The sequence below is a fragment of the Anomaloglossus baeobatrachus genome, chromosome 4 (genome assembly GCF_048569485.1).
Source record: "Anomaloglossus baeobatrachus isolate aAnoBae1 chromosome 4, aAnoBae1.hap1, whole genome shotgun sequence".
NCBI lineage: Eukaryota > Metazoa > Chordata > Amphibia > Anura > Aromobatidae > Anomaloglossus > Anomaloglossus baeobatrachus.
The window spans coordinates 577,805,483-577,832,980 of record NC_134356.1 but is presented as its reverse complement, the minus strand read 5'-3'; the positions used below and the strand labels follow the sequence as shown (position 1 = coordinate 577,832,980).

At 44.2% G+C, this 27,498-nt stretch overlaps 1 long non-coding RNA gene across 1 annotated transcript in view; it reads right to left on the bottom strand.

Annotated features, from left to right (window-relative positions):
• The window catches only part of LOC142301851 (uncharacterized), a 78,280-nt gene that overhangs the window by 31,265 nt on the left and 19,517 nt on the right, over positions 1–27,498 (bottom strand). Inside the window, exon 2 of the long non-coding RNA XR_012752894.1 lies at positions 23,028–23,151. This is a non-coding gene — a long non-coding RNA (uncharacterized LOC142301851). The remainder of the gene's footprint in view (positions 1–23,027; positions 23,152–27,498) is intronic.

The following is a 27,498-nucleotide window of genomic DNA, read 5'->3' as shown; positions in this document are numbered from 1 at the left end:
TTACCATAGATCTGTTGACAATTATTTTGCTTTCCCCATGACTCACAATCCAGAAACGTAAGTGGCTGGATGAAAGATGCAAGTGTCTGTCTGGATCCCAGAACCTCACTCAGCTTTTATGCACACACTCTGATTACAAGCAAACAGGTCACAGGTCAGGATGTTAACCTTATTAGTCATTCAAACCCATTTGTGTCAACTTCTGTACATGTTATCAGGCCAAAATCACCAGGGCATGTGAACTTTTGATCAGGGCCATTTGGATGTTTTTGGTTGTCAGTATGATTTAAAAAGAGAAAACACAGTAATTTGACAATAAATGGCTTCACCCAACCACTAACCATGAGTAGAAAAAAAATTTTGTGTTGTTATTCATATTCTCTGAAAAACGGCCAAGAAAGAAAAAAATCTGCAGGGGATTGTAAACTTTTGGGCACAACTGAAGATACAGTATTCTAGAATGCCGTATATAAGAGCCTACTGGTGGTGGTCGCAGCTTATATGGGATTAATTTGGTGACAGGTTCCCTTTAACTCATGAGATACATAGTATGGTATTTGCTGAGTGAAGCCTTACTTGTATGAAAACCTAAAGAAACACTCTTGCCCCAACTATAATTCTGCTAGTTATAAGTAGAGATGACTCAATTGATTCTGCAAACCTCAATTTCAGTACAATGTGTTTTTTTATATTCCTCTACTTTTGAGATTCCAAAAAAATTGGAAAATCATTTTGATCAAATTCTACAAAACATCACTACTATGTTACAGATAGCCTAAGACAGGGTAGAAGGACCATGGGCTTGGCCCAGCTTGCTACAAATATAAAAATGTTTTTAAAAATATTTTTCATTTCAAATTTTAATGTTTACAAATTTAGATTTAGCTTTTTAAAACAAAAAATTATACATTTTAAAATGTAAAGTAAAAAAATTATTTTATTTTGAGAAATACAAATCAATATTAATTGAAACAAATGTACGGTATGTTTTTTGAAAATAAATTATTTTTAAATAAAAATAATTTACAATTGCAATAAATTCAATTTTAGAAAGCATAAAAAAGCCTTTGTAGTTAAACAGTCTGCTTTACTAACGGTTATCATCTATTTACCCATAGATATGTACAGCCAGGTCACTTGGACAGTAGTAAGGCTGTGTTTTTGCTAAGGAGTATGAGATCTCCTAAGACCGTATCCAACCCTTTTCAAAGTGATACACTTTAAGACATCTGATGGATTTGGAGCACTTTTCTTTCGTGCAGAATGAATTCTGTCAGACTTGCTCTTGCCAAATTGCCTGAAACAGACTTAATGTGAATTTCAGCAAATGTGCTCACCTTTAGTTATATAAGTCAAAGGAGTTGTCTAGCAGAAAAATAAAAAGTTTCCACTATATATGATTTGTAATATGATTAAATTCACTAATACACTGTACTATATTGATTAAATGTTCCTGATGTCTCATTGTCAGGTTTGGTCCTAATCATAAACCCTTTTGCTTTAGGCTTCAAACAGAAATGAGTTTCTACCACCTCTTTGTGTAAATGACAAGTTTTTAAGAGATGGGCTGACACCTCATTTCATTAGCTAAGTGAGGGTCAGCACACACGGCGAGTAACACGGAGCGAGTGGAATACGATAAAAAAAAAATTGGGGTTGAGCTCAGGTGAACAAGGGGGCCATGTTATTGTTTTTTCATCTTTTAGACCTTTACTGGCCAGCCACGCTGTGGAGTAGTTGGATGCATGTGATGGAGCATTGTCCTGCATGAAAATCATGTTTTTCTTAATACCGACTTCTTCCTGTACCACTGCTTGAAGAAGTTGTCTTCCAGAAACTGACAGTAGGTCTGGGAGTTGAGCTGCACTCCATCCTCAACCCAAAAAGGTCTCACAAGTTCATCTTTGATGATACCAGCCCATACCAGTACCGCACCTGCACCTTGCTGGCGTCTGAGTCGGAGTGGAGCTCTCTGCCCTCTACTGATCCAGCCTCTGGCCCATCCATCTGGCCCATCAAGAGTCGCTCTCATTTCATCAGTCCAAAAAAACCTTTAAAAAATGAGTCTTAAGATATTTCTTGGCCCAGTCTTGACATTTTATCTTATGTTTCTTTTTCTAAGGTGGTCGTTTTTGAGCCTTCCTTACCTTGGCCATGTCCCTGAGTATGGCACACCTTGTGCTTTTTGATACTCCAGTAATATGGCAGCTCTGAAATATTGCCAAACTGGTGGCAAATGGAATCTTGGCAGCTTCACGCTTGATTTTCCTCAATTCATGGGCAGTTATTTTGCGCCTTTTTTGCCCAACACCCTTCTTGCAACCCTATTGGCTATTTGCCATGAAACGCTTGATTGTTTAGTGATCACGCTTCAAAAGTTTGGCAATTTCAAGACTGCTGCATCTCTCTGCAAGACATCTCACAATTTTGGACTTTTCAGAGCCCGTCAAATCTCTCTTCTGGCCCATTTTGCCAAAGGAAAGGAAGTTACCTAATAATTAAGCACACCTTATATAGGGTGTTGATGTCATTACACCACACCCCACCTCATTACAGAGATGCACATCTCCTGATTTACTTCATTGGTAGTTGGCTCTCAAGCCTATACAGCTTGGAGTAGGACAACATGTATAAAGATTATCATGTGATCAAAATACTCATTTACCTAATAATTCTGCACAGTGTATTGGAAAACGGGCAAAAAATTCCAAGTCGAGTGAAACTGCAAAAAGAGTGCAATTGCACAATTGTTATATATGTTTTTTATTTAACATGTTCCCTATATGGATTAACTGACCTGGTAATATGATTTCCAAGATCAGTACGAGTTCGTCATTACCTAAACATGTATTTTTTTACATTTATCTAAGTGGTGAAAAAAAATTTGAAATTTGGTAAAAGAAAATTGCATTTTGTCTACATTTTCTAAGACCCATAGCGTTCTCATTTTTCAGGATCATGGGCTCAGTGATAACTACTTTTTTGTGTCTTAAACTGACGTTTTTAAAAATACAAGTTTTGATTGGATTAGATGTTTTGATCGCCAGTTAAGGGCGCTTTACATGCTACAATATATCTTACGATGTGTCGGCGGGGTCACTTCGTAAGTGACGCACATCCGGCATCGTAAGTTACATTGTAGCATGTAACAGCTACGTGCGATAGCGACTGAACGGTAAACCGTTCATCGCATGCTCGTCGTTCAGTTCCTAAAAATTGAACATCAGGTTGTTCATCGTACCCGGGGTAGCACATGTCGCTGTGTGTGACACCCCGGGAACGATGAACAGATCTTACCTGCGTCCTGCGGCTCCCGCCGGCAATGCGGAAGGAAGGAAGGAGGTGGGCGGGATGTTTACGTCCCGCTCATCTCAGCCCCTCCGCTTTTATTGGCCGGCTGCCGCGTGACGTCGCTGTGACGCCGATCGTCCCTCCCACTCCAGGAAGTGGACTTTCGCCGCCCACATCGAGGTCGTATGGATGGGTAAGTACGTGTGACGGGGGGTTACTCGTTTGTGCGACACGTTCAACAAATTGAATGTGCCGCACATACGATGGGGCGGTTACGATCGCATACGATATCGTATGCTAAATCGTAACCTGTAAAGAAGGCTTCAAATGCAATATTGCATCAACCAAAAAATCGTAATGGCATTTTGATTTTTTTTTCTCACTAATCAGATTAATTGATTTTAGATTTTGTTGGATCAGGCATTTCTGAATGCAGTGACACCAAATATGTGTTTTTGTTTATTTTTTATTGTTTTATTTTCAAATGGGGCAAAATGGGGGTTATTTGAACTTTTAGGTTTTTGGGGGGTTTTCCATTTTTTAAAAACTTTTCTTTTACATTTTTAATTGATTTTATTAGAGCCTTAGGGGACTTGAAGCCTGCGCTCTCCGATCACTTCTGCTGTTCAGAGCGATGTTTCATAAATGCTGATGACCTGTGAGTGCCGGCGCTCTGCCGGCATACACAGGAACTTCGTCATGACAAAGAGAGTGGTCATCAGATGAATCCTTGCTGTCAAGACAACCCATTGGCACCCCTTGATTACTTCACAGAGCCTCCGATGGTGGTGGGGAATGGCACAATCCCCTTCTGCGCATGTTAGATCATGCTGTCAGAATTTGACAGCGATCTAACTAGTTAACAGGCGCGGGTGGCTCGTTAGTCGCACATGTCGGCTGATCAGATTGAGCCCACATTAAAGGGTCACATACATAAACAATGAAAGGTTTAAAGGGGTTGTCTTCTTTCAGAAAATCTTTATTTTAAAAATCAAACTCCCCATCTGCGGGTCTAGTGCTGAAACTGTGCTGCTGCTCTGACTGTCTGGTATTGGCAGCAGTGCTGAAGTCAGGTTGATAACGCTGCAGTCAATCAATAAACTCAGCCTTGATGTAAAGATTAGAGTTGAGCGCGGTTCGCGGTTCGAGGTTCTCCAGTTCGCGGTTAGAGTGATTTTTGGGGGTGTTCTAGATAGAACTAGAACTCGAGTTTTTTGCTAAAGCTCGATAGTTCTAGATACGTTCGAGAACGGTTCTAGCAGCAAAAAGCAGGGCTTTATACAGCTACAGTGTGCAGGAGCCATCGCTGGCAGCCTGCCAGAAGCTGGTAACCAAGATAAACATCGGGTATCCAAGCAAAGCGCTTTGGTTAGTAACCCGATGTTTATCCTAGTTACGTGCAGGAAGCCCACACTTCCCTGCTCAGCTCACTCTGCCCCCTCCTGCACGCGGCATGTACACATACATACACACACACACGTCCCCAGCCATGCAGTCCACGACACTGACGTCCTCCTGTCACTCTGCACACATGGTCCCGCTCGGCTTACCTGCGGTGATGAAGTCCCGACCTCAGCACTGTCACTGTCCTCCATGGCCGCCGCTTGTCACATCACCTTCTCTCGCTTCCGACCCGAGACTGACTAGCGGTGACGTCACGGGCCTCTCGCGATACTTGGCTGTGAAGGCGGCGGTCATTGAACTCAGTGACTGGTGCTGTCAGCAGTGCAGGAGATCAGCGCAGGTAATGTACCTCGCTGACAGCAGCACTTGTCATGCCCTGCAGTGACCTGGGCTGACCCATTGATGTTAGCTCAGGTCACTGCACTGCTCTCCCAGCCAATGGGGAACATCCTGCTCTTCATTGACTGGGACAGTGTGGATCGTCATGGCAACCCCTTGGCTTACACCAGACCTGGATTTGTTTTTCTTTCTAATAAATTGGTTAAAGAGGGAATGTATTGGGGAGTGTTTTTTCAAATAAAAATGTGTTTGTCGTCTATTTTTTTTTATTACTGACTGGGTTGGTGATGTCGGATATCTGATAGACGCCTGACCTCACCAACCCCAGGGCTTGATGCCAGGTGACATTACACATCTGGTATTAACCCCATATATTACCCCGTTTGCCACCGCAACAGGGCGCGGGATGAGCTGGGGCGAAGCACCAGGATTGGCACATCTAATGGATGCGCCACTTCTGGGGCGGCTGCGGCCTGCTATTTTTAGACTGGGGAGAGTCCAATAACCATGGACCTCCCTAGTCTCAGAATATCAGACCACAGCTGTCAGCTTTACCTTGGCTGGTGATCCAATTTTGGGGAGACCCCTACGTGTTTTTTTTTTTAATTATTTATTTAATTTAAAATAACAGCGTGGGGTGCCCTCAGTTTTGGATTACCAGCGAAGGTGAGGTTGCCAGCTGTGGTCTGCTGGCTGCAGCCGTCTGCTTTACCCTAGCTGGCTACAAAAATAGGGGGAACCCTACGTCATTTTTTTTTTTCATTTTTTTGGCTAAATACAAAGCTAAGCACCCCTTAGTGCCACATGAAAGGCACCAAAGGGTGCAAAATTACAAAATGCAGGAGAGTGGGACATTATGTGTCTTTCTGCCATTATAATGACAGAAAAGACTGATATGAAGTGCACAAGCACAAGAAAATCACCAGAGCGCTCTACGCTGTGAAAAGCAGTAGAAAATGGCACTGGAGTGAACATGTGACCGCCTCATGTAGGATGAAGCTATGGATCCTGGGTAAATTTATGCATTTACCCTCCTTCAGTTTTTTTGCAGTACACAAAAAAACGGAAGGCACACGGATGACAAACAGATGACATACGGACCGTCTACGGAACGGAAACGGATGCCACACGGATGCACCCGTGAAAAAAAACGGACTGTTTTTTGCAGACCGCAAAAATGGATCGCTCGTGTTAATGTAGCCTTATTCTGATCTGCAGTTTATAAACAGCAGGCAGAAATAAGTGAATAACGCCCCCCGGCGTCAGAAAATCTCCGGGGTTTCAGGGCTAGCTGAGACCCTGGAGATAATGATTCAGGACGTTTTTCCCGGTCCCTGCTCACGTGATCACAGGTATACACCGTACACCGATGATCACGTTACAGTAAATGACAGCGCCGGTAAAAAATTATTTATCTCCCATCTGGCATGAACAAACATGATAAATCTCCTCCCCGGTCCCCTCCGGTCCCCCGGTGTCGCCAAAGTGCCCCCCCTGATGCCCTCCCAGAAATCCAAGATGGCCGCGCGCACAGCAGCACGCCGGCCGCATTCACCCTACTCCTCTGATTTCTGTCGCATGTGCCATGACACATGCGACAGAAAACTCCTCCCCAGGCCCTGCCAGGTCACCCCCTATAAACCCACCGGTGTTCCCCGGTGTCCCACGGTACCTGTGCAGCGTTGATCCCCCCACGGCCCTCTCCTTCACAATAGACGCTGCCGCATGCACAGAGCGGCTGTCAGCTCAGCTTCCTGTGTTCAGACACAGTGAGTGGTGGTTATGCATCTGTAAGCTAAATGGGCGGCACGGTGGCTCAGTGGTTAGCACTGCAGTCTTGCAGCGCTGAGGTCCTGGGTTCAATTCTCACCAAGGACACCATCTGCAAGAAGTTTGTATGTTCTCCCCATGTTTGCGTGGGTTTCCTCCGGGTATTCCGGTTTCCTCCCACACTCCAAAGACTTACAGCGCTATGGAATTAATAACGCTATATAAATGAATAAATTATTATTATTACTGGAATGCCCTGCTCATGAGGTAAGGAACATAATTGATCAGGAGAGCTATATACTACATTTCCAAATTGAGGGATTTGCTTTTTTAGTTTCCCTGCTGAACGACTACCAAACATGAGAGTCCGTTATACGCCACAAGAAAACGCATCAAAATAGCGAGCTCTGTTGTTAAGTATTCATTCAGCTGGATAACTGGACTTAAAGGGGTATTCCATCACCAAGATCCTATCCCCAATATATAGTAGGTGGAATAGCAATATTTTCACCAAATACCAATATTTGGAAATGTAGAATAGTTCTCCTTATTAGGCATGCCCTTACCTCATGAGCAGGGCATTGCAGCTTTGGTAGCAACCATTACGACATGGACTCTGCTGCTGTGGACCCGGGGAGAGTGAGTGCAGATTCATTGCACCCACACTCCTCACATGAAGGGTCCGCACTCCTAGAAAATGGGGGATACGTTCCCTGAGTGTCTCCCCCCCATATTCTAGACGGTCCAGAGTCGTCGTTGGACCCCTTTATTTTTTTTCTTACAATAAATTGGTGAAAGAGGAAATGTTTTGGGGACTGTTTTTTCAACTAAATTTCTTTTGTCGATTTTTTTTTTTTTGTTAGTACTGACAGTTTATGATGTTGGGTATCTAATAGATGCCATGACTTCACAAACTGCTGGGCTTGATCTCAGGGGACTTTACAGCTAGTATCAACCCGATTTATTACCCCGTTTGCCACTGCACCAGGGCACGGGATGAGCTGGGGTGAAGCGCCAGGATTGGCGCATCTAGTGGATGCGCCACGTCTGGGGTGCCTGCGGCCTGCTATTTTTAGGCTGCGAAGACCCAATAACTATGGACCTTCCCACCCTGAGAATACCAGACCACAGCTGTCTGCTTTACCTTGGCTGGTAATCCAATTTGGGGGGGACCTTACTTTTATTGTGTAATTATTAATATTTATAAAATAATTATAAAATAAGAGCCTGAGGGGACCCCCAACCACGGTAAAGCTGCCAGCTGTGGTTTTCAGGCTACAGCCGTCTGCTTTACCCTAGCTGGCTATCAAAAATGGGGGGACTCAACGTCATTTTTTTTTAACTATTTTTTAAATAGAAAAAATTAATGGGCTTCCCTGTATTTTGATTGCCAACCAAGGAAATGGCAGGCAGATGTGGGTGGCAACCCATAGCTGTCTGCTTTATCTGCGCTGAGAATCAAAAATACCGCGGAGCACTACGTCATTTTTTTTAAAGATTTATTTTTATAGCACAGTGATGTCCAGCAATCAAAATACAAGGAAGCCCATTTTGTTTTTAGTTATTTAAATAAATAATTAAAAAAAATATATATGGGCTCCCGCTGCATTTTTTGTATTGCTAGCTAAGGGTAATCATAGCAGCTACTGGCTGCTAACCCCCACTGCTTGGTGTTACCTTCACTGGCAATGTAAAATCCAGGGAAGCATTTTTTATTTTTTTTGCCAAAAAACTACAAAAAAAGGACGTGAGCTTCGCCATATTTTTGTATGCTAGCCAGGTATAGCAGGCAGGTGCTGGAAGAGTTGGATATAGCGCCCGAAGATGGCGCTTCTATGAAAATGCCATTTTCTGAGGCGGCTGCAGACTGCAATTCGCAGCAGTGGGGCCCAGAAAGCTCAGGCCAACCTGTGCTGCGGATTCCAATCCCCAGCTGCCTAGTTGTACCTGGCTGGACACAAAAATGGGGCGAAGCCTACGTCATTTGTTTTCTAATTATTTCATGAAATTCATGAAATAATAAAAAAAGGGCTTCCCTTTATTTTTGGTTCCCAGCCGGGTACAAATAGGCAACTGGGGGTTGGGGGCAGCCGTACCTGCCTGCTGTACCTGGCTAGCATACAAAAATATGGCGAAGCCCACATAATTTTTTCAGGGGGCAAAAAACTTCTGCATACAGTCCTGGATGGAGTATTCTGAGCCTTGTAGTTCTGCAGCTGCTGTCTGTCTGTATGGAGAAGAGCAGACAGCAGCTGCAGAACTACAAGGCTCAGCATACTCCATCCAGGACTGTGTGCAGAATTTTTTTGCCCACAAAAAAAATGACGTGGGCTTCGCCATATTTTTGTATGCTAGCCAGGTACAGCAGGCAGCCACGGGCTGCCTCCAACCCCCAGTTGCCTATTTGTACCCGGCTGGGAACCAAAAATATAGGGAAGCCCATTTTTTTTAATTATTTCACTTATTTCATGAAATAATTAAAAAACAAATGACGTGGGCTTCGCCCCATTTTTGTGTCCAGCCAGGTACAACTAGGCAGCTGGGGATTGGAATCCGCAGCACAGGTTAGCCCGAGGTTTCTGGGCGCCTCTGCTGCGAATTTCAGTCCGCAGCCGTCCCAGAAAATGGCGCTCTCATAGAAGCGCCATCATCTGGCGCTGTATCCAACTCTTCCAACAGCCCTGGAGCCGGGTGGCTTGTTGGGTAATCATGAGTTAATACTGGCTTTGTTTTACTAGCCAGTATTAAGCCAGAGATTCTTAATGTCAGGCACGTTTGACCCGGCCATTAAGAATCTCCAATAAAGGGTTAAAAAAAAGACACCACACAGAGAAAAAATACTTTAATAGAAATAAATACACAGACACATTAGAGACTCAATCTTTATTACCCCCTGTCAGCCCTCCACGATCCATGGTCTTCTGTCTTTCTCGTTCAACAAATGCAGCTCTGCTACATCACTGCTGCATGGGGGAAGATGCTGCTTCCCATGGAGCCTTCACTGCGTGAGAGATCAGTGCTGCTAGCGGTAACAGCGGTAACGCTGACAGACGCGTTACCATAGCAACGGTGCTCCCGGAGCCGCGGTTAGCGGTGACGTCACCGCTAACTACATTGCTATGGCAACGGTGATCTCCGTTAATGACCGGCTGTGTCAGCCGGTCCCTAACGGAACGGGGAGTCGACCGTGTGGTAGAGCATGTCGCCGGTACACGGCGATACACAAATGTGCACCGTGTACCGGAGAGATGCACTCGCAGGTCCTACATGACGCGTCATATTCATGTGACCAGTCTGTAGCCAATGAGATAATAGCCACGTGACTGGTCACATGGCTATTTTGACGTCACGATAGGTCCTGCATCACTGCTGGCAGTGCTGGTCACCGGGAGGATTTAGCGATCATCGGATGGAATAGCGGCAGGAGACAGAGTGCAGGAGGGATCGCGGGGACCGGTAAGTGTTATGGCAATGTTTATTAACTATATGTGTACATTTATAATGCATTTTTATGTGTTTTTGATTGCCTCCCATTATATCCTACAGGTTCGAGTTTGGTTTGTCGAACGTTCGACGAACCGAACTCGAACGGGACCTCCGTTCGATGAACCGAACTCGAGCCGAACCACGGCCGGTTCGCTCATCTCTAGTAAAGATGTTACACTTTCCTCAGAGATGCTGAGATAAATAATTGATTGCCTTGACATAACCAATACTAGACACCGGGAGTAATGGTGTAGACTCCATGTTAGACCTGGGAATGGTGTTTAAAGAAAAGTAAAGAAAACCTTTTGGTTTTTACAACAATTTGTGCCTGGTGACAAAGACTTTCTGAAACACGACAACCCCTTTAAGAAAAATATTACAACCTGCAATTTAAAACAAGATGGGAGAAATAGATGAGGATGAAATATTTAAACAAGGTCAGATGAGAAGTGTTTATGGAAATATTGATCCAATTAAGACATTCCACTCCCACTGAAATGGAAAGGGAAATTGAGGAATTGTACTCTCATTTGAAATGACAATGATTTAATGGTGCCATGAATAAATTAAATGACAAATTGCGCCAGGACATCCCAGAGAGTAGAAAAGGAAATACATGAGATTAAACCTAACAATTTGCAGAGGAAGGTAAATGATCAATAGTAAAATAAAAAATATTGATGGAGATGGCAGAGAGATGGAATACAACCAATTTCCTTATCTAGTTCAGTCTTATGTTCAAGATCAGGGTCCATAGGGCCATTTACAGTCATATGAAAAAGTTTGGGCACCCCTATTAATGTTAACCTTTTTTCTTTATAACAATTTGGGTTTTTGCAACAGCTATTTCAGTTTCATATATCTAATAACTGATGGACTGAGTAATATTTCTGGATTGAAATGAGGTTTATTGTACTAACAGAAAATGTGCAATCCGCATTTAAACAAAATTCGACCAGTGAAAAAGTATGGGCACCCTTATCAATTTCTTGATTTGAACACTCCTAACTACTTTTTACTGACTTACTAAAGCACTAAATTGGTTATGTAACCTCATTGAGCTTTGAACCTCATAGGCAGGTGTATCCAATCATGAGAAAAGGTATTTAAGGTGGCCACTTGCAAGTTGTTCTCTTATTTGAATCTCCTATGTAGAGTGGCATCATGGGCTCCTCAAAACAACTCTCAAATGATCTGAAAACAAAGATTATTCAACATAGTTGTTCAGGGGAAAGATACAAAAAGTTGTCTCAGAGATTTAAACTGTCAGTTTCCACTGTGAGGAACATAGTAAGGAAATGGAAAAACACAGGTACAGTTCTTGTTAAGCCCAGAAGTGGCAGGCCAAGAAAAATATCAGAAAGGCAGAGAAGAAGAATGGTGAGAACAGTCAAGGACAATCCACAGACCACCTCCAAAGACCTGCAGCTTCATCTTGCTGCAGATGGTGTCAATGTGCATCGGTCAATAAAACAGCGCACGTTGCACAAGGAGAAGCCATATGGGAGAGTGATGCGAAAGAAGCCGTTTCTGCAAGCACGCCACAAACAGTCGCCTGAGGCATGCAAAAGCACATTTGGACAAGCCAGTTACATTTTGGAAGAAGGTCCTGTGGACTGATGAAACAAAGATTGAGTTGTTTGGTCATACAAAAAGGCGTTCTGCATGGAGGCAAAAAAACACGGCATTCCAAGAAAAGCACTTGCTACCCACAGTAAAATTTGGTGGAGGTTCTATCATGCTTTGGGGCTGTGAGGCCAATGCCGGCACCGGGAATCTTGTTAAAGTTGAGGGTCGCATGGATTCAACTCAGTATCAGCAGATTCTTGACAATAATGAGCAAGAATCAGTGACGAAGTTGAAGCTACGCAGGGGATGAATATTTCAGCAAGACAATGATCCAATACACCACTCCAAATCTACTCAGGCATTCATGCAGAGGAACAATTACAATGTTCTGGAATGGCCATCCCAGTCCCCAGACCTGAATATCATTGAAAATCTGTGGGATGATTTGAAGCGTGCTGTCCATGCTCGGCGACCATCAAACTTAACTGAACTGGAATTGTTTTGTAAACAGGAATGGTCAAATATACCTTCATCCAGGATCCAGGAACTCATTAAAAGCTACAGGAAGCGACTAGAGGCTGTGATTTTTTCAAAAGGAGGATCTACAAAATATTAATGTCACTTTTATGTTGAGATGCCCATACTTTTGCAGCGGTCAAATTTTGTTTAAATGCGGATTGCTAATTTTCTGTTAGTACAATAAACCTCATTTCAATCCAGAAATATTACTCAGTCCATCAGTTATTAGATATATGAAACTGAAATAGCTGTTGCAAAAACCCAAATTATTATAAAAAAAAAGGTTAACATTAATAGGGGTGCCCAAACTTTTTAATATGACTGTACTTCTAAGGAAATTCAGCATATGATATCTAATAGACCAGGGTAGGATGTAAGACATGAACCAGAGTACCACGGAGGAACAAAGTAAGACAGGCAGTTAATTGAAAACAGGCCCCTGCCAATCGGCAGGATAAAAAGACAAAACAATTATTTATCATCACATGTGCTTTCTAATATACAATATAACGTCCTTATTAAAGGGTTAAATGTACATTAGTTAAGTGTTTTAATTTCTTCAGCGCTATGACAGATCTATACATTTTTTTCCCGTAAATTGATCCTGAATAAATTGCATAACAAGGATTTGCCAAATTGTGCAACCGAACAGCAGCTGACTCTGTGGCTCTTACCTAGGGATCTCAGTTTAAGCCTATATACCACCCTGCGGTTTTAAGAAACGGAACAGTTTGTGCCAAGCATGTTCATGGTAGCCATTTTGGCGCTGCCAGGTGACTACTTACTGTAGCGCTTGGTCCTGGTCCCAGTGCAGCACCGCCACATACCCCCAATTCCAGCCCACGGCAGGGTCGCTGCTCTCTTCACCTGCCTAGCGGTCCCGCACTCTCTTCTCTTGTCCCGTAGTCTGCCGCAGCCTCCTCCTGGTTCAAAGCCATGCGCAGCCTTTCTTTAAGTGCCCATAGGGTGAGTGCAGCTATGTCCCATTTCTTAAAGGGCCGGTGTCCCATTACCCGGAAGTGATCCCTTAAGATCACCTGTTACCTTAAGGTATTTAAGACTGATTCCCCTTACAGGAGGCAAGGTTGCCCACTAGTTAGTGTGTTGTTAGTTCTCAGGTCCCATTTCGTTACTGTTTCTAGTTCTGCTTATTGAATTCTAATACCAGTCTTATATTCCTAAACTGTCTCGTCCTAGAGCCTGCGCTTTACCACTATCTCAGTGATGCCACGTCTGAGCTATCATCTCCGTGCTGCCATGTCTGAGCTACCATCTCCATGCCGACATGTCTAAAGGCATTTTTACACGCTACGACATCGCTAAAGCGAGGTCGTTGGGGTCACGGAATTTGTGACGCACATCCGGCCGCATTAGCGATGTCGTTGCATGTGACACCTATGAGTGATTTTGAATCGTCGCAAAAACTTTCAAAATCGCTAATTCGGTGACGTGCCTCCCTATTCCCAATTATCGTTGCTAATGCAGGTACGATGTTGTTCATCGTTCCTGCGGCAGCACACATCGCTATGTGTGACACCGCAGGAGCGAGGAACCTTACCTTACCTGCGGCCGCTGGCAATGAAGAAGGAAGGAGGTGGGCGGGATGTTACGTCCCCGCTCATCTCCTCCCCTCTGCTTCTATTGGGCGGCTGCTTAGTTACGTCGCTGTGACACCGAACTAACCGACACGTTAGAAAGGAGTCAGTTTGCCGGTCACAGCGACGTCGCAAGGCAGGTAAGTAGTGTGATGGGTCCGCTCGATTTTGTGCGCCATGGGCAGTGATTTGTCCATGACGCAAAAACGATGGGGGCGGGTACGCAGCGTGTAAAGCGGCCTTAAGTGTCCACCTCCATGTTGCCACGTTTGAGCAACCATCTCTGTGCTGCCAAATCCGAGTTACCATCACCATGTGGCCACATCCAAGCACAACAGCACCGGACGCTAAGAGACTTTACCAATCCGTAAGAGCCAACCTATACTAGTTCCTGGCAGACATGCATTTAGGCCCCATGCGGCTGCGCCAGACAGTCCCGGTATAGGGGTTCACTACTGGTTAGCTCCCTCAGGGGAGTCTGATGTACAGCCCAGTGGGTCTACTCCTGGACAATCGCCGCCCGTCAGCGACCGTAACACTAACTCATGACATTCTCCTTTGTTCTTTTTTACTAAACTAGTGATTAAGAATTTTTTTAAAAAATATCTACATATTAGAGAGAAATGGTAGTGATAACCTTAATCCCATTCAGAGAAAGGTCCTAAGGGAGTTATACGGGCGTCACACGGTACGATCTATTGTGTGATCGCACAAGCGATTGTACCCGCCCCCATCATTTGTGCGTCACGGGCAATTAGTTGCCCATGGCGCACAAAGTCGTTAAACCGCTGTCACACGTACTTACCTGCTGATCGACGTCGCTGTGGGCGGCGAACATCCACTTCCTGAAGGTTGTGGCACATTCGGCGTCACAGCAACGTCACACAGCGGCCGGCCAATAGAAGCGGAGGGGTGGAGATGAGCGGGACGTAAACATCCCGCCCACCTCCTTCCTTCCGCATAGCCAGCGAGAGCCGCGGGACGCAGGTAAGCTGTGCTCATCGTTCCCAGGGTGTCACACAGAGCGATGTGTGCTGCCCCGGGTACGATGAACAACCAGCGCAAAGAAAAATAAACGACTTTTTAAAAATAAACAATGTGTCAATGATACACGATTTGCGAACCTTCTGCGTCGCTCGTAGGTGTCACACGGGACGACGTCGCAAACGATGCTGGATGTGCGTCACGAAAACCGTGACCTCGACGACATATCGCACGATAGATCGTCTCGTGTGACGCCCGCATTAGAAATCTATGATAATGTGGTATAAACTGCTGCAGACAAATACAAATACACATCACAATAAACATTGTGATCTGGCCTATTGATAAATTTGAAAAGGAATCATATAGTCATCTAATAGATTGCCAAATAAAAATTGGTATATAATCCGGTGAACTCCTTCTCGATTAATTTGCATTTCATACTCAAGATGACATATGAGTAAGGGATCATCCATCAAAAGATATAAGGAGATTTGATAGTAAAGTATTCAAGGATTTTTGTCTCTAAAGTACATAAAGATCTCATCGATATACAAAACTTCTAATTGCATCCAGCTATGGGGGTTATGTGACCCAGTATACAAATGTATTCACTATTATATTAAATCTTTGTTTGAGACATTTGCTCCCCTATGTTAAGCACAAAATTGATGTTCCGAGTAGGATCGATGGGACTCCTATGAAGAGAGACATGTTACTGGTAACCACAGATATTGAACGGTTGTATACAAGAATAAGCCATGCAGATGGGCTTCACATAATCTGCTTCTTCCTGAAGACTAGCACCTGGGACAGTTATATCTGTGAGATGCTACAGTTTGAACCTCCATCATTTTTCACTGATGCTTACAGACACTGAAGCGCTTTCCAGCCCTTGAGCAAATAGACTACTGTCGTGGATGAGTGCCGCGCCGTGGCAAAGGGGCTGCTCGGGGAGCTCGGATCCGGGATCGTGTCTGGGGCTCGAGTGGTGGCCGGACTCGGGGCTCGTGCAACCGCCCGTCCTCGCAACTGTGAAAGGGGGTATTTACAGGGGAGATAGCTTTTTTTCTGTGACGCCACCCGTGGGTTGCGGTGATAGGATGGTGGCACCGCCGCTGCCTCTTGTGCAAGTGCCGATGGTGTTGGGCAGCAATGTGGTATCCCCTCCACGGGTAGGGGAGGTGTAGTCCCGGGGCCCAGGTGCAGGTGGGGAGCAGTGCTGGGGCACCGTCGGCAGGTTGGTCCAGATGATACTGGTGTACTCATGATTAAGAATAATCCACACAGAGTCTGTACTGTAAACCAAGGCCGGATGCCGGTTGCCGTTGGAGAGGTGTGCTTGTCCCGCACATGGGTTAGCAAGGTAGGGACCCTTCCTCCTGCACTTGGATCTTGCTGTGTGTTGATTTAACCTGCTTGGAACGGGAGAATTCCGCTCCCCTGTGGCTTTGTATACAGAGGGAGCCGTTGCCTGCAAAATCTGACCCTTGGGATTTCAGTGGGTTCTGGTGGACACCCTATCCCCCGCGTTGGGCTTCCGTTTCACTCTCTGGGTTTCTCTAGAACAGGGCCTGAAACCTTGTTCCTGACTGGTGAATTAACAAGGGGCTTGCAACCTTCCTCGTCCTAGGGTCCAGGTACCCCGTCTGTGCACGGCTTCCGGACCGGATTCCCGCTGTCGGTACTGGTGGGCTACAACCCTGACCCGGTCCACTTCAGGTCTCCCGCAATCGTATCTCCGTCGCCTGTGGCCCTACACTGCCGTCTGCCACCTAGTCGGTTTTCCCGTGGTCCAAGGGCTCCGACCCTTGACCACTCCGCCACTTCAGCTCCTCACTTCCAACTTCAAACTCGAAAACTACAACTACTGTGTTCCCTCCGCTGACACCTCAAGACCCCTAGGTGGGAGTTCCCATCTGCCTGGTCCCGCCCACTGGTGTGTCCCTGTTGTCATGGGGGGGTGACTAGGCTTTGTGGCTGGTGTTCCTGTGTGTGAGATGTGGTGTTGAATCCCAAGGAGGAGGCGATTCCTGTACCCTTGGTGGGGGGTACAGTCCTCTGTGACTACCTGGTTTTGCCAGGGCGTCACACTACTTTCTGTTACAGGCTTCTCATGAGTCCAGAACATCTGCTGCCATTTTTCTGCATCCCAATCTACATTTGTTTGTGCATAGTTGAGTCTCTTTGCTTTGTTTAAGGTGAGGCATTTTGGGCACAGTTCTTTCCTAAAGACAACTTCTGGCCAGACTGGCCCGCCAACCCCAGTGTCTGCTTCAGATTGATGTGCGTCTGAGGACACGCATCCATCCATTGGGTCCCTGCACTGCAAACTGTGGCTTTGCAGAGTCACAAGAGGCAGCAGTTGGCACTCAAGCTAACATATGTCCCCGCTGCTAAAGGAAATGCATATTGACTGCTCCTCACATCCATAACCCCTCCCACCTCTTTGCACTGAAGTCAGTGCTGAGAGGTGGGTTGGATTATGGCAGTGGGGAGCACTGAATATGCATTTTATTTAAATGGAATCTGTCCGAGGTGGGCTGTAAAAATGCTGAAATTGGATGGAAAAGTTATGAAATTGAATTGGAACAGCATGGGGAAGATGCCTGGATGCATCTCTGAAGCACAGGACACTTCTGGGAACAATGTTGTCAGTGTATTAAGCTACTTTAACATGCGGTTCCCTGCTTATTTGTGATATCCAGTGCAGGTAAAGTAGACAGCGGTGGGCTGCAGCACCCAGCTGTGTGCTTTATATTGGCTGGTTATTAAAAATAGAGGCTTCCCCATGACGATTTTTTTTTCAATTATTTAAAATAAATAAGACAAAAAAGCAATATGGGCTCCTGCCCACATTTTGTAAGCAGCATAGATAAAGCACACAGTAAAGCACACAGTTGTCAACTGGTTTTCTCATGCTGGGAAGGTCCATGGTTATTGGGCCTCCCCAGCCTAAAAATAGCAGCCAGCAGCCGCTCTACAATTGGTGTATCTATTAAATGTGCCAATTGTGATGCTTTACCAGGCTCATCCTGATTGCCCTAGTACAGCGGCAATCAGGGTAATACAGTGTCCACTAGTGTAATGACAAAAAAATTTTTTTTATGAAACCATGTGCAATCGAGGAACTTTTATGGGTAATTTAAGAGTAAGTATTGCTTTATTTTGTTTTTTAAAAAAAGTTCCCCCTTTTATTCAAATGAAATAAGGCAAAAATTATTTTTTCCCCCCCAAAACAGGACATGCAATTTTGCATTATTGAAACGATGATAGTAATAACTAAGCAACTTTTATTATTCGTTTTTTAGCAAATATGGTATAAAACAGTTAATTATAAGTACAATATGTACAAAAGAAGTGTTTAAAAATTATTTTTTCCTATGAATTTTAGATTCAAAAATTCAATTTTTTTTTCGATTTCGCATGTAGTTCTTACATTTTACAGCACGTTCAGCATTTTGGTTAGATCTGGGAATGTCAATTAATGACTCCTCGACCAACCAGTGTGCCTTCAAACACTTAATTGCCTTCTTGCACTTTGTCTTGGTGAGTGAGGTTAACAGTTCATTGAAGGACGCTTCGTTGTAGAGTTGCGACTGGAACCAGGCATTTGCCCATTCATACATTCATAGCAGATGAAGTCGCATGCTATACCGAGGATGCGGCGCCACTCTGGTATCAGAAAAAATGCTATAACAGCATATACAGCTCGCGAGTTCCATCTTGCCATGTGCAGGTTTGGGAGTTTCTTCCAACTGATTCGAGGCCAATGTGATGTTGTTTTGTAATGATGATATGCCTGACATAGTTCATATAAGAACTTGAAATCATCTCGCCATCCAGGATTCTCGCCTGTGTTGACATCATCTGTTGCAACTTGGTGGTAATCAATCTGAAGTGAGGCATAGTTTTCTGTTAATTTGTCAATGAAGAAATAATTGAGTTCTGGTTTCTTCGTTGACTCTGGAATAAAGAAATTCATGACGTGCTTCAGTAGGAGGTCGAGTACATGGTGTTGACAGCCAATGTATTGTGGCTTCTGAAAGCCCCTTATCAAGACATCATCCTGTATCAGCGTTACAATCCCGTTCAAACGACCAGTATTTACTGCTGCCGTGTCGCAGATTATCATGCGAATATTTTCCCAAGCGTCGTATTCATCAATTAGCTGATGTAGTTCCTTGTGAATAGCCGTGGCAGAACCATTCTCACATTTCAGAATACCAAGTTTGATTTTGGTTGTGGTATTTTTCAGCAGAACTACTTGATACTCTTCCCCTTGGATTCTTTTACCATCGAAGTGGAGACAATAGGGATCTTTGCTTTGAAGTTTTTAAAAAAATTTGGTTTTCATTCTCTGTCCTTCTGAGATTATTCGTCTCCAGACACCCGACTGACTTGGAACCGGTACATCATGACCTTGTTCAGCAATGGTTGCAAGCACTTTATTTGCTTTATGTGTAGAAATGTTGTTTTTCAGTACCAGTAAACTCGCTGTTGTAGTGCTTGCTCTTTTGTATTTTGGTGTGCGTTTAGGAGAAGATGACGTGGAAGAAGAGGTTGGCTTTGGAGTCTCGGGTAAAGAGTCAGAGACACTATAATGTGTGGGTTGCGATTGCGAAATGCTGGCTTGAGCTTGAAATATTGATAGTCGGATTCGTTTTCTTGGATGAATTGATTCCAAAGGAGCTTGTTTGAGCGTCGAATAACCAACATTGCCTCCACTCTCATCTTGCCTCAGGTAGAGCTCTTTATCCTCCGAGTTTTTCCATTCTCCATGAACGTTGGTGACATCAAATAACTGAGAAAGTGTTTCAGTGAATTTATCAGAAGGTTTCTTTGTTTTTGTCATTTAGATTAATCAGACGATTGAGTTTCTTTCTGATGAGAAAGATATTTTATTTATAGATCAAAAACAATATTAAATTAAGATTTTTATATTTATTAAAATATTAATGAATATTTTAATCAATATAATCTGTATGTTTTACCTTTGATTGATCTTTACTTGAAGAAACTGTTATGGTCAAAATATCGTATTAAATTCCTCAAACAAATTGTGATATTTGTCTCACTTTCTTTTTATATCTTTCACTGAACTACCAGACCTACCCCTGTACGCACTCTTTCATATCAACATTTACTTTCTTATTTTCTTTCCCAATATTACTTAGAAATCTATAAATATTTACACTATTTATTTATTACGATAATTTTATTACTTATTCACTTCATATACACTTTTTAAATTAAAAAACTTATTCACAGTAAAATTCACGAAAAATGTTTTTTTTTGATAATTTTGAAATGAAAAAGAGGGGAACATTTTGAATATTTTACAAATTTGATGATACTAATGTCATTTGAAAGCAATTGTTCCTCAAATGTAAGGGGTTTCATTTTCGTTTTGCAAAATTTTTAAAATAGTCATCACCCTAGTGTCCACCGCTATTAACTTGAGAACGGCGGCAGCTATAGAAGTGATGTCTAGGTATAGTAAAGTATCCATGAGCTACAAAATGAAACCACCTATAGCGCCACCTGGTGGAAAACAACGGAGTTAGCATTTTTATCTCGAAAACGGAATGAGATAAAGAAAAAAGTGAATTACAAAGTTTTAGGGCATCATCAATTCATTATGAATCGACACCTTGCATACAGAAATGCTATGATTAGAACGTGTAAAACTCACAAGGCTGCGGACGTGAAGCAATACCTCATCGAGACCTTCCTACAAGTCATTGGGTATGGTGGCCTCCACACTCACCTGACCTGACCCCATTGGACTTCTTTCTATGAGGTCACATCAAACAGCAGGTCTATGCGACCCCTCCACCAACACTGCAGGATGCAGGACCTACGACGATGTATTACAGATGCTTGTGCAAACGTGTCACCTACCATATTGCATAACGTGCAGGAAGATACAGTATGCTGTCCAGAGTCCAGATGTGCATTGCAACTGACAATGGCCACTTTGAGCATCAAAGTTAAATGAGCGCCATATGCATGACCAACATTCAATGTTTTGGGGGTTAATGGGTTTCATATCATAGCATTTCTGTATGCAAGGTGTCGATTCGTATTGAATTGATGATGTCCTACAATTTTTTAATTCACTTTTTTCTCACTCTCGTTCTGTTTTCGAGATAAAAATGCTAACTCCGTTGTTTTCCACCAGGTGGCGCTATAGGTGGTTTTATTGCGTAGCACATGGATACTTTACTGTACCTAGACACCACTTCTATGCCTATAGCTGCCGCCGTTCTCAAGTTAATGGCGGTGGACAGGATATGGGTGGACACACTGTATATGGGGATGATGTCAGCTGTGATTTGTCAAAAAATCACAGCTGCCATCAAGTCCTGGGTCTATGAGACATCGCCCCATTACCAACCCTGCAAGTAAAAGAAATAAACAAACACACAAGACTCCTTTATTTTAAATTAGAAACAACATCCTCTTGCACCATTTTATTAACCTCAAAAACACCCCCGCAGGTCCAACATAATCCACACAATGTGGATAACTTTGTTATATCTGGAGGCCATAGTGAGCGGTGACATTAGAACATGTGACTGCTCTCCACAGCCTCCAGGACATACTGAGAACAGCGTTGGAGCAACTGCAAGAGACCTCAGGTGAAATCAGTCCAGGAATGTTCACCTGAGGTCACAGTTGGTGGCTCATACAGTGGATATCATAAGAACCACCAGAAGTGACCACAGGTGAACTCAGTGCCGGACTATTGTACTGTGTGACATAACAGCAGCGCAGTCCGACAGTCCAGTAGCTGTAAGGGCCGGAAACCTTAAAGGACCCTTTAAGATAGACTTTAAGATTACTGTAGTTCCCAGCTTTTGGGACACCTGAAGGCTTTGAACTCTGGTAGTGGATAACCTGCCAGTCACAATAGTGCCATAGCCTTGTTGGCTACTGGTATTACTGTGCTTGGCCATAAGCATCGTATCATCAAATCTATATAAGACCCCCTGATGCGCCGCTTGGTAGGGAGAGTTGCTGGAGAAGGGCTAGTTTAGCAGTATATAGGCAGGGTATAGTACCTAGCAGTCCTTTTTATTGCAACATTAAACCAGAAGTACTTTTTAGGCCTACATCTATTCTATACTAGTGCTTAGTAATACCGCTCTTAGCTGCACACATAATTTTAAATGTGAAACCAAGGAAAAAATTGTGAAAACATACCCTGCTGTAACTAAATAAAAGCATAGTGCATATAAACATAGGGTATTTAGTATATAAGACAAAGAGAAACCAAGGAAAAAATTGTGAAAACATACCCTGCTGTAACTAAATAAAAGGATAGTGCATATAAACATAGGGTATTTAGTAAAAATATAATATATAATTTTAAATGTGCTAGGCGTTCGGTAAAGGACAGGGAAGTGTACGTTCTGCTGATGGTGGTGCACACAGAGGCCATGGCCTTGAGCATGGGCAAACTGTGCCTGCTGTGGCAGCACAACAAACACACTAATCATTTAGACCTAGCTTCCTGTCCCATTTTGCAGGGGGGCACGGGACACCACTCTTAAAGCCAGAACAGTTTAAACTCATGGTGGTTGAACAGCAGATAATGCTTCAAGTCTGTTTCCCAGAACCACCCTGTGTTCCACATAGTCCAGTCGTACTAGCCAAGAGTCTGGACCACATGATCCTCACGCTGATCCTCCTTCCTCCCACCATAGGATGGCCCAGGAGACACGTGATCCCACACTGGGACACGCCAAGAAGCTATTTACATTTACTGATTCTGGTCTCACATCCTGCACTTTTAAAGAAGGACATGAGGAGATCTTGTTGTGTAGTGATGAGCATCCATGGTTGGAAAAAGACAATGGTGGGGAACGGCAATTAAGGTCACAAGTGGTGGACGATGATGATACAAATTGCCAAAAAGTCATGTTGTTAAGTAAACAAATCAGAAGGAGTACCAAAGTTTGGAAGTGGAAAACGAGGTGATGGCCGATGAAGGTTCGGCGGCCACCAAGGTAACAAAAAAAAAAGGAAGCAAATTGGGGATTAAAGCAGGAGAATTATACTTACAGAGTTTTTGCGCGGCTGTCACATTGCTTCTAGGTCCACTCATTAAACCTTATGAATATTCACTGCTTCCCCACCACCACTTTTGACAGCATGATTGGTTGCTCTCACACACGCTGTCTGGGTCCTGAAGTGGAGAGTAAAAATAGATAAATAATTGAAAAAATTAGTGCAGGGTTCCCTGTATTTTGATACCCACCGCAGATAATGCAGACAGGTGGATTTTTTAATTATTTAAATAAATAATTAAAAAAAAAAAAACAGCTTGGGGTCCTCCTCAATTTTGATACCCAGCCAAGATAAAGAAGACAGCTGGGGGCTGATATTCTCAGGCTGGGGAAGCCCATGGTTATTGGGCCTTCCCAAGCCTAATAATAGTAGCCTGCAGCTACCGCAGAATTGGTGCATCCATTAGATGTGCCAATCCTGACTCTTAACCAATTCATCCCAATTGCCCTGCTGCGGTGGCAATGGGGGTAATATGTGGGGTTAATAACTCATCAACATCCATTGGCAATAGAGTTTGATTATATTGAATAATTATATAATTTTCATGTTATGCAACAAATTTCCCTTATTATAGAAGTTTTTGATAATTATATTTATTAAGTACTAACAAAATGTGAATAAACCTTAATCAAGATGCATTTTCCAGGTTTAATGCTATTAACTTCATTTTGCTTAAGTGTGCAGCAGAAAAATAACTAACATCTTTTCACAAATAATTATAAGTAAAAATTAACATATACTTAATATTGGCTCAGTAGCAATAAATATTTCAGAAACACTCAAGGTCCTGAATTGGTAGAATAGATCTATATAACTACTTAAAGGATTGTTCAGTATTCTAATATTGATGGCCTATCCTTTGGATAGTCATTAATACCAGATCAGTGGTGGTGTGACACCCAACACCATACTGATTAGGTTCCCCAATGCCAACCGTAACAGCTTAAATGTGGAGCAGAACAGCACAGCTCAATCAGTTTTTAAATGATGGCTGCAGGGTACGGCAGATCAACTCCTACTGATTTGAATAGGGGTGGGTGTGTAGTACAAAGCCACGGCCACAATGCAATTGATGGAGCTGTGCTGTGCAGCTTCTCAACCGATTGCATCCAGCCGTCCCCAGCACCAGGAACAGCTGACAAGCAAAGGTGACAGTTTCACACCCCACACCGATGCTAAGGACAGACCATCAAAATTAAAGGAAATACTGCCATCTGCTAGCTAGAAGTAAAAAGAGCAGAAGTTAATGTCAGTACGTAGGAACTAAACAGTAACGTGCATTTCCTGGAAAGAAGAATTTAGAAGAGATGCTGGGTCAGGTGCCAGTTGTGTCACACCCACTAGATATAAAAAGAGGAAAGTAGTTGGCACCAAAATTCTGTTCCAGGAAAGTCGTATGGCAGTGAAGTGGTCTTACTGCTCCATTGCCACAAAAGGGTCATAAAGCGGTCAGATCGTAGAGAAGGCCTGAGCTGAGAGGAAGATTTGTAACCCTAGCTGAGAAGAAGATCAATGACCAAATCCGAGAGGAAGACATGTAACCTAAGCTGAGAGGAAGATCTGTTACATCAGCTGAGAGTAATGTCGGTGAACTAAGCTAAGTAGAAGACTGTGATTAGAGATGAGCGAACCTGTCCCGGTTCGGCTCGAGGTCGGTTCGCCGAACGGAGGTCCCGTTCGAGTTCGGCTCGTCGAACGTTTGACGAACCGAACTCGAACTGCATAGGAAACAATGGCAGGCAATCACAAACACAGAAAAACACCTAGAAAACACCCTCAAAGGTGTCCAAAAGGTGACAAACAACTCAAACACATGGGAAAGTGACAAGGACATATACTCATGCGAAAACAAAACAGCTGGACAAGGAAAAAGAGGAGGACACACAGATATATGAGTATATGCAAGGAAATATCGATTCCATTATTGTGCAACTTGAGCCCTGCTCATTTTAGGCTTCCAATCTTGATAAATTGCCTGAGCTCGCCACGTACGCCTTGGGGATCTTGTCGTGTCCTGCAGCCAGCGTTCTCTCGGAACCTGTCTTCAGTGCTGCTGGGGGTCTGCTGGCAGATAAGCACACGTGTCTGTCCACTGACAATGTGGACATGGCTCTCAGAGGACTTTTCTTCCCCTGTGTCAGCCAGGGGACGGGAAAGGCACGCGTATTTTTGAGAGTGCTTCATGCAAAGCATCTTTTTCTTTTTCAAAAGGGGACTCAACCGATGCCAGGCAAGTGGGGTGTGTGTGGCCCAGTTAGTGGAAACGAGGGAGACTGTGGTTGGAGTCCCCGCGCTGTGTTTCTAAAAGAACAAAGATGAACAAGTCATGGCTCTCAGAGGACTTTTCTTCCCCTGTGTCAGCCAGGGGACGGGAAAGGCACGCGTATTTTTGAGAGTGCTTCATGCAAAGCATCTTTTTCTTTTTCAAAAGGGGGCTCAACCGATGCCAGGCAAGTGGGGTGTGTGTGGCCCAGTTAGTGGAAACGAGGGAGACTGTGGTTGGAGTCCCCGCGCTGTGTTTCTAAAAGAACCAAGATGAACAAGTCATGGCTCTCAGAGGACTTTTCTTCCCCTGTGTCAGCCAAGGGACGGGAAAGGCACGCGTATTTTTGAGAGTGCTTCATGCAAAGCATCTTTTTCTTTTTCAAAAGGGGGCTCAACCGATGCCAGGCAAGTGTGGTGTGTGTGGCCCAGTTAGTGGAAACGAGGGAGACTGTGGTTGGAGTCCCCTCGCTGTGTTTCTAAAAGAACCAAGATGAACAAGTCATGGCTCTCAGAGGACTTTTCTTCCCCTGGGTCAGCCAGGGGACGGGAAAGGCACGCGTATTTTTGAGAGTGCTTCATGCAAAGCATCTTTTTCTTTTTCAAAAGGGGGCTCAACCGATGCCAGGCAAGTGGGGTGTGTGTGGCCCAGTTAGTGGAAACGAGGGAGACTGTGGTTGGAGTCCCCACGCTGTGTTTCTAAAAGAACCAAGATGAACAAGTCATGGCTCTCAGAGGACTTTTCTTCCCCTGTGTCAGCCAGGGGAGGGGAAAGGCACGCGTATTTTTGAGAGTGCTTCATGCAAAGCATCTTTTTCTTTTTCAAAAGGGGGCTCAACCGATGCCAGGCAAGTGGGGTGTGTGTGGCCCAGTAAGTGGAAACAAGGGAGACTGTGGTTGGAGTCCCCGCGCTGTGTTTCTAAAAGAACCAAGATGAACAAGTCATGGCTCTCAGAGGACTTTTCTTCCCCTGTGTCAGCCAGGGGATGGGAAAGGCACGCGTATTTTTGAGAGTGCTTCATGCAAAGCATCTTTTTCTTTTTCAAAAGGGGGCTCAACCGATGCCAGGCAAGTGGGGTGTGTGTGGCCCAGTTAGTGGAAACGAGGGAGACTGTGGTTGGAGTCCCCGCGCTGTGTTTCTAAAAGAACCAAGATGAACAAGTCATGGCTCTCAGAGGACTTTTCTTCCCCTGTGTCAGCCAAGGGACGGGAAAGGCACGCGTATTTTTGAGAGTGCTTCATGCAAAGCATCTTTTTCTTTTTCAAAAGGGGGCTCAACCGATGCCAGGCAAGTGTGGTGTGTGTGGCCCAGTTAGTGGAAACGAGGGAGACTGTGGTTGGAGTCCCCTCGCTGTGTTTCTAAAAGAACCAAGATGAACAAGTCATGGCTCTCAGAGGACTTTTCTTCCCCTGGGTCAGCCAGGGGACGGGAAAGGCACGCGTATTTTTGAGAGTGCTTCATGCAAAGCATCTTTTTCTTTTTCAAAAGGGGGCTCAACCGATGCCAGGCAAGTGGGGTGTGTGTGGCCCAGTTAGTGGAAACGAGGGAGACTGTGGTTGGAGTCCCCGCGCTGTGTTTCTAAAAGAACCAAGATGAACAAGTCATGGCTCTCAGAGGACTTTTCTTCCCCTGTGTCAGCCAGGGGACGGGAAAGGCACGCGTATTTTTGAGAGTGCTTCATGCAAAGCATCTTTTTCTTTTTCAAAAGGGGGCTCAACCGATGCCAGGCAAGTGGGGTGTGTGTGGCCCAGTAAGTGGAAACAAGGGAGACTGTGGTTGGAGTCCCCGCGCTGTGTTTCTAAAAGAACCAAGATGAACAAGTCATGGCTCTCAGAGGACTTTTCTTCCCCTGGGTCAGCCAGGGGACGGGAAAGGCACGCGTATTTTTGAGAGTGCTTCATTCAAAGCATCTTTTTCTTTTTCAAAAGGGGGCTCAACCGATGCCAGGCAAGTGGGGTGTGTGTGGCCCAGTTAGTGGAAACGAGGGAGACTGTGGTTGGAGTCCCCGCGCTGTGTTTCTAAAAGAACCAAGATGAACAAGTCATGGCTCTCAGAGGACTTTTCTTCCCCTGTGTCAGCCAGGGGACGGGAAAGGCACGCGTATTTTTGAGAGTGCTTCATGCAAAGCATCTTTTTCTTTTTCAAAAGGGGGCTCAACCGATGCCAGGCAAGAGGGGTGTGTGTGGCCCAGTTAGTGGAAAT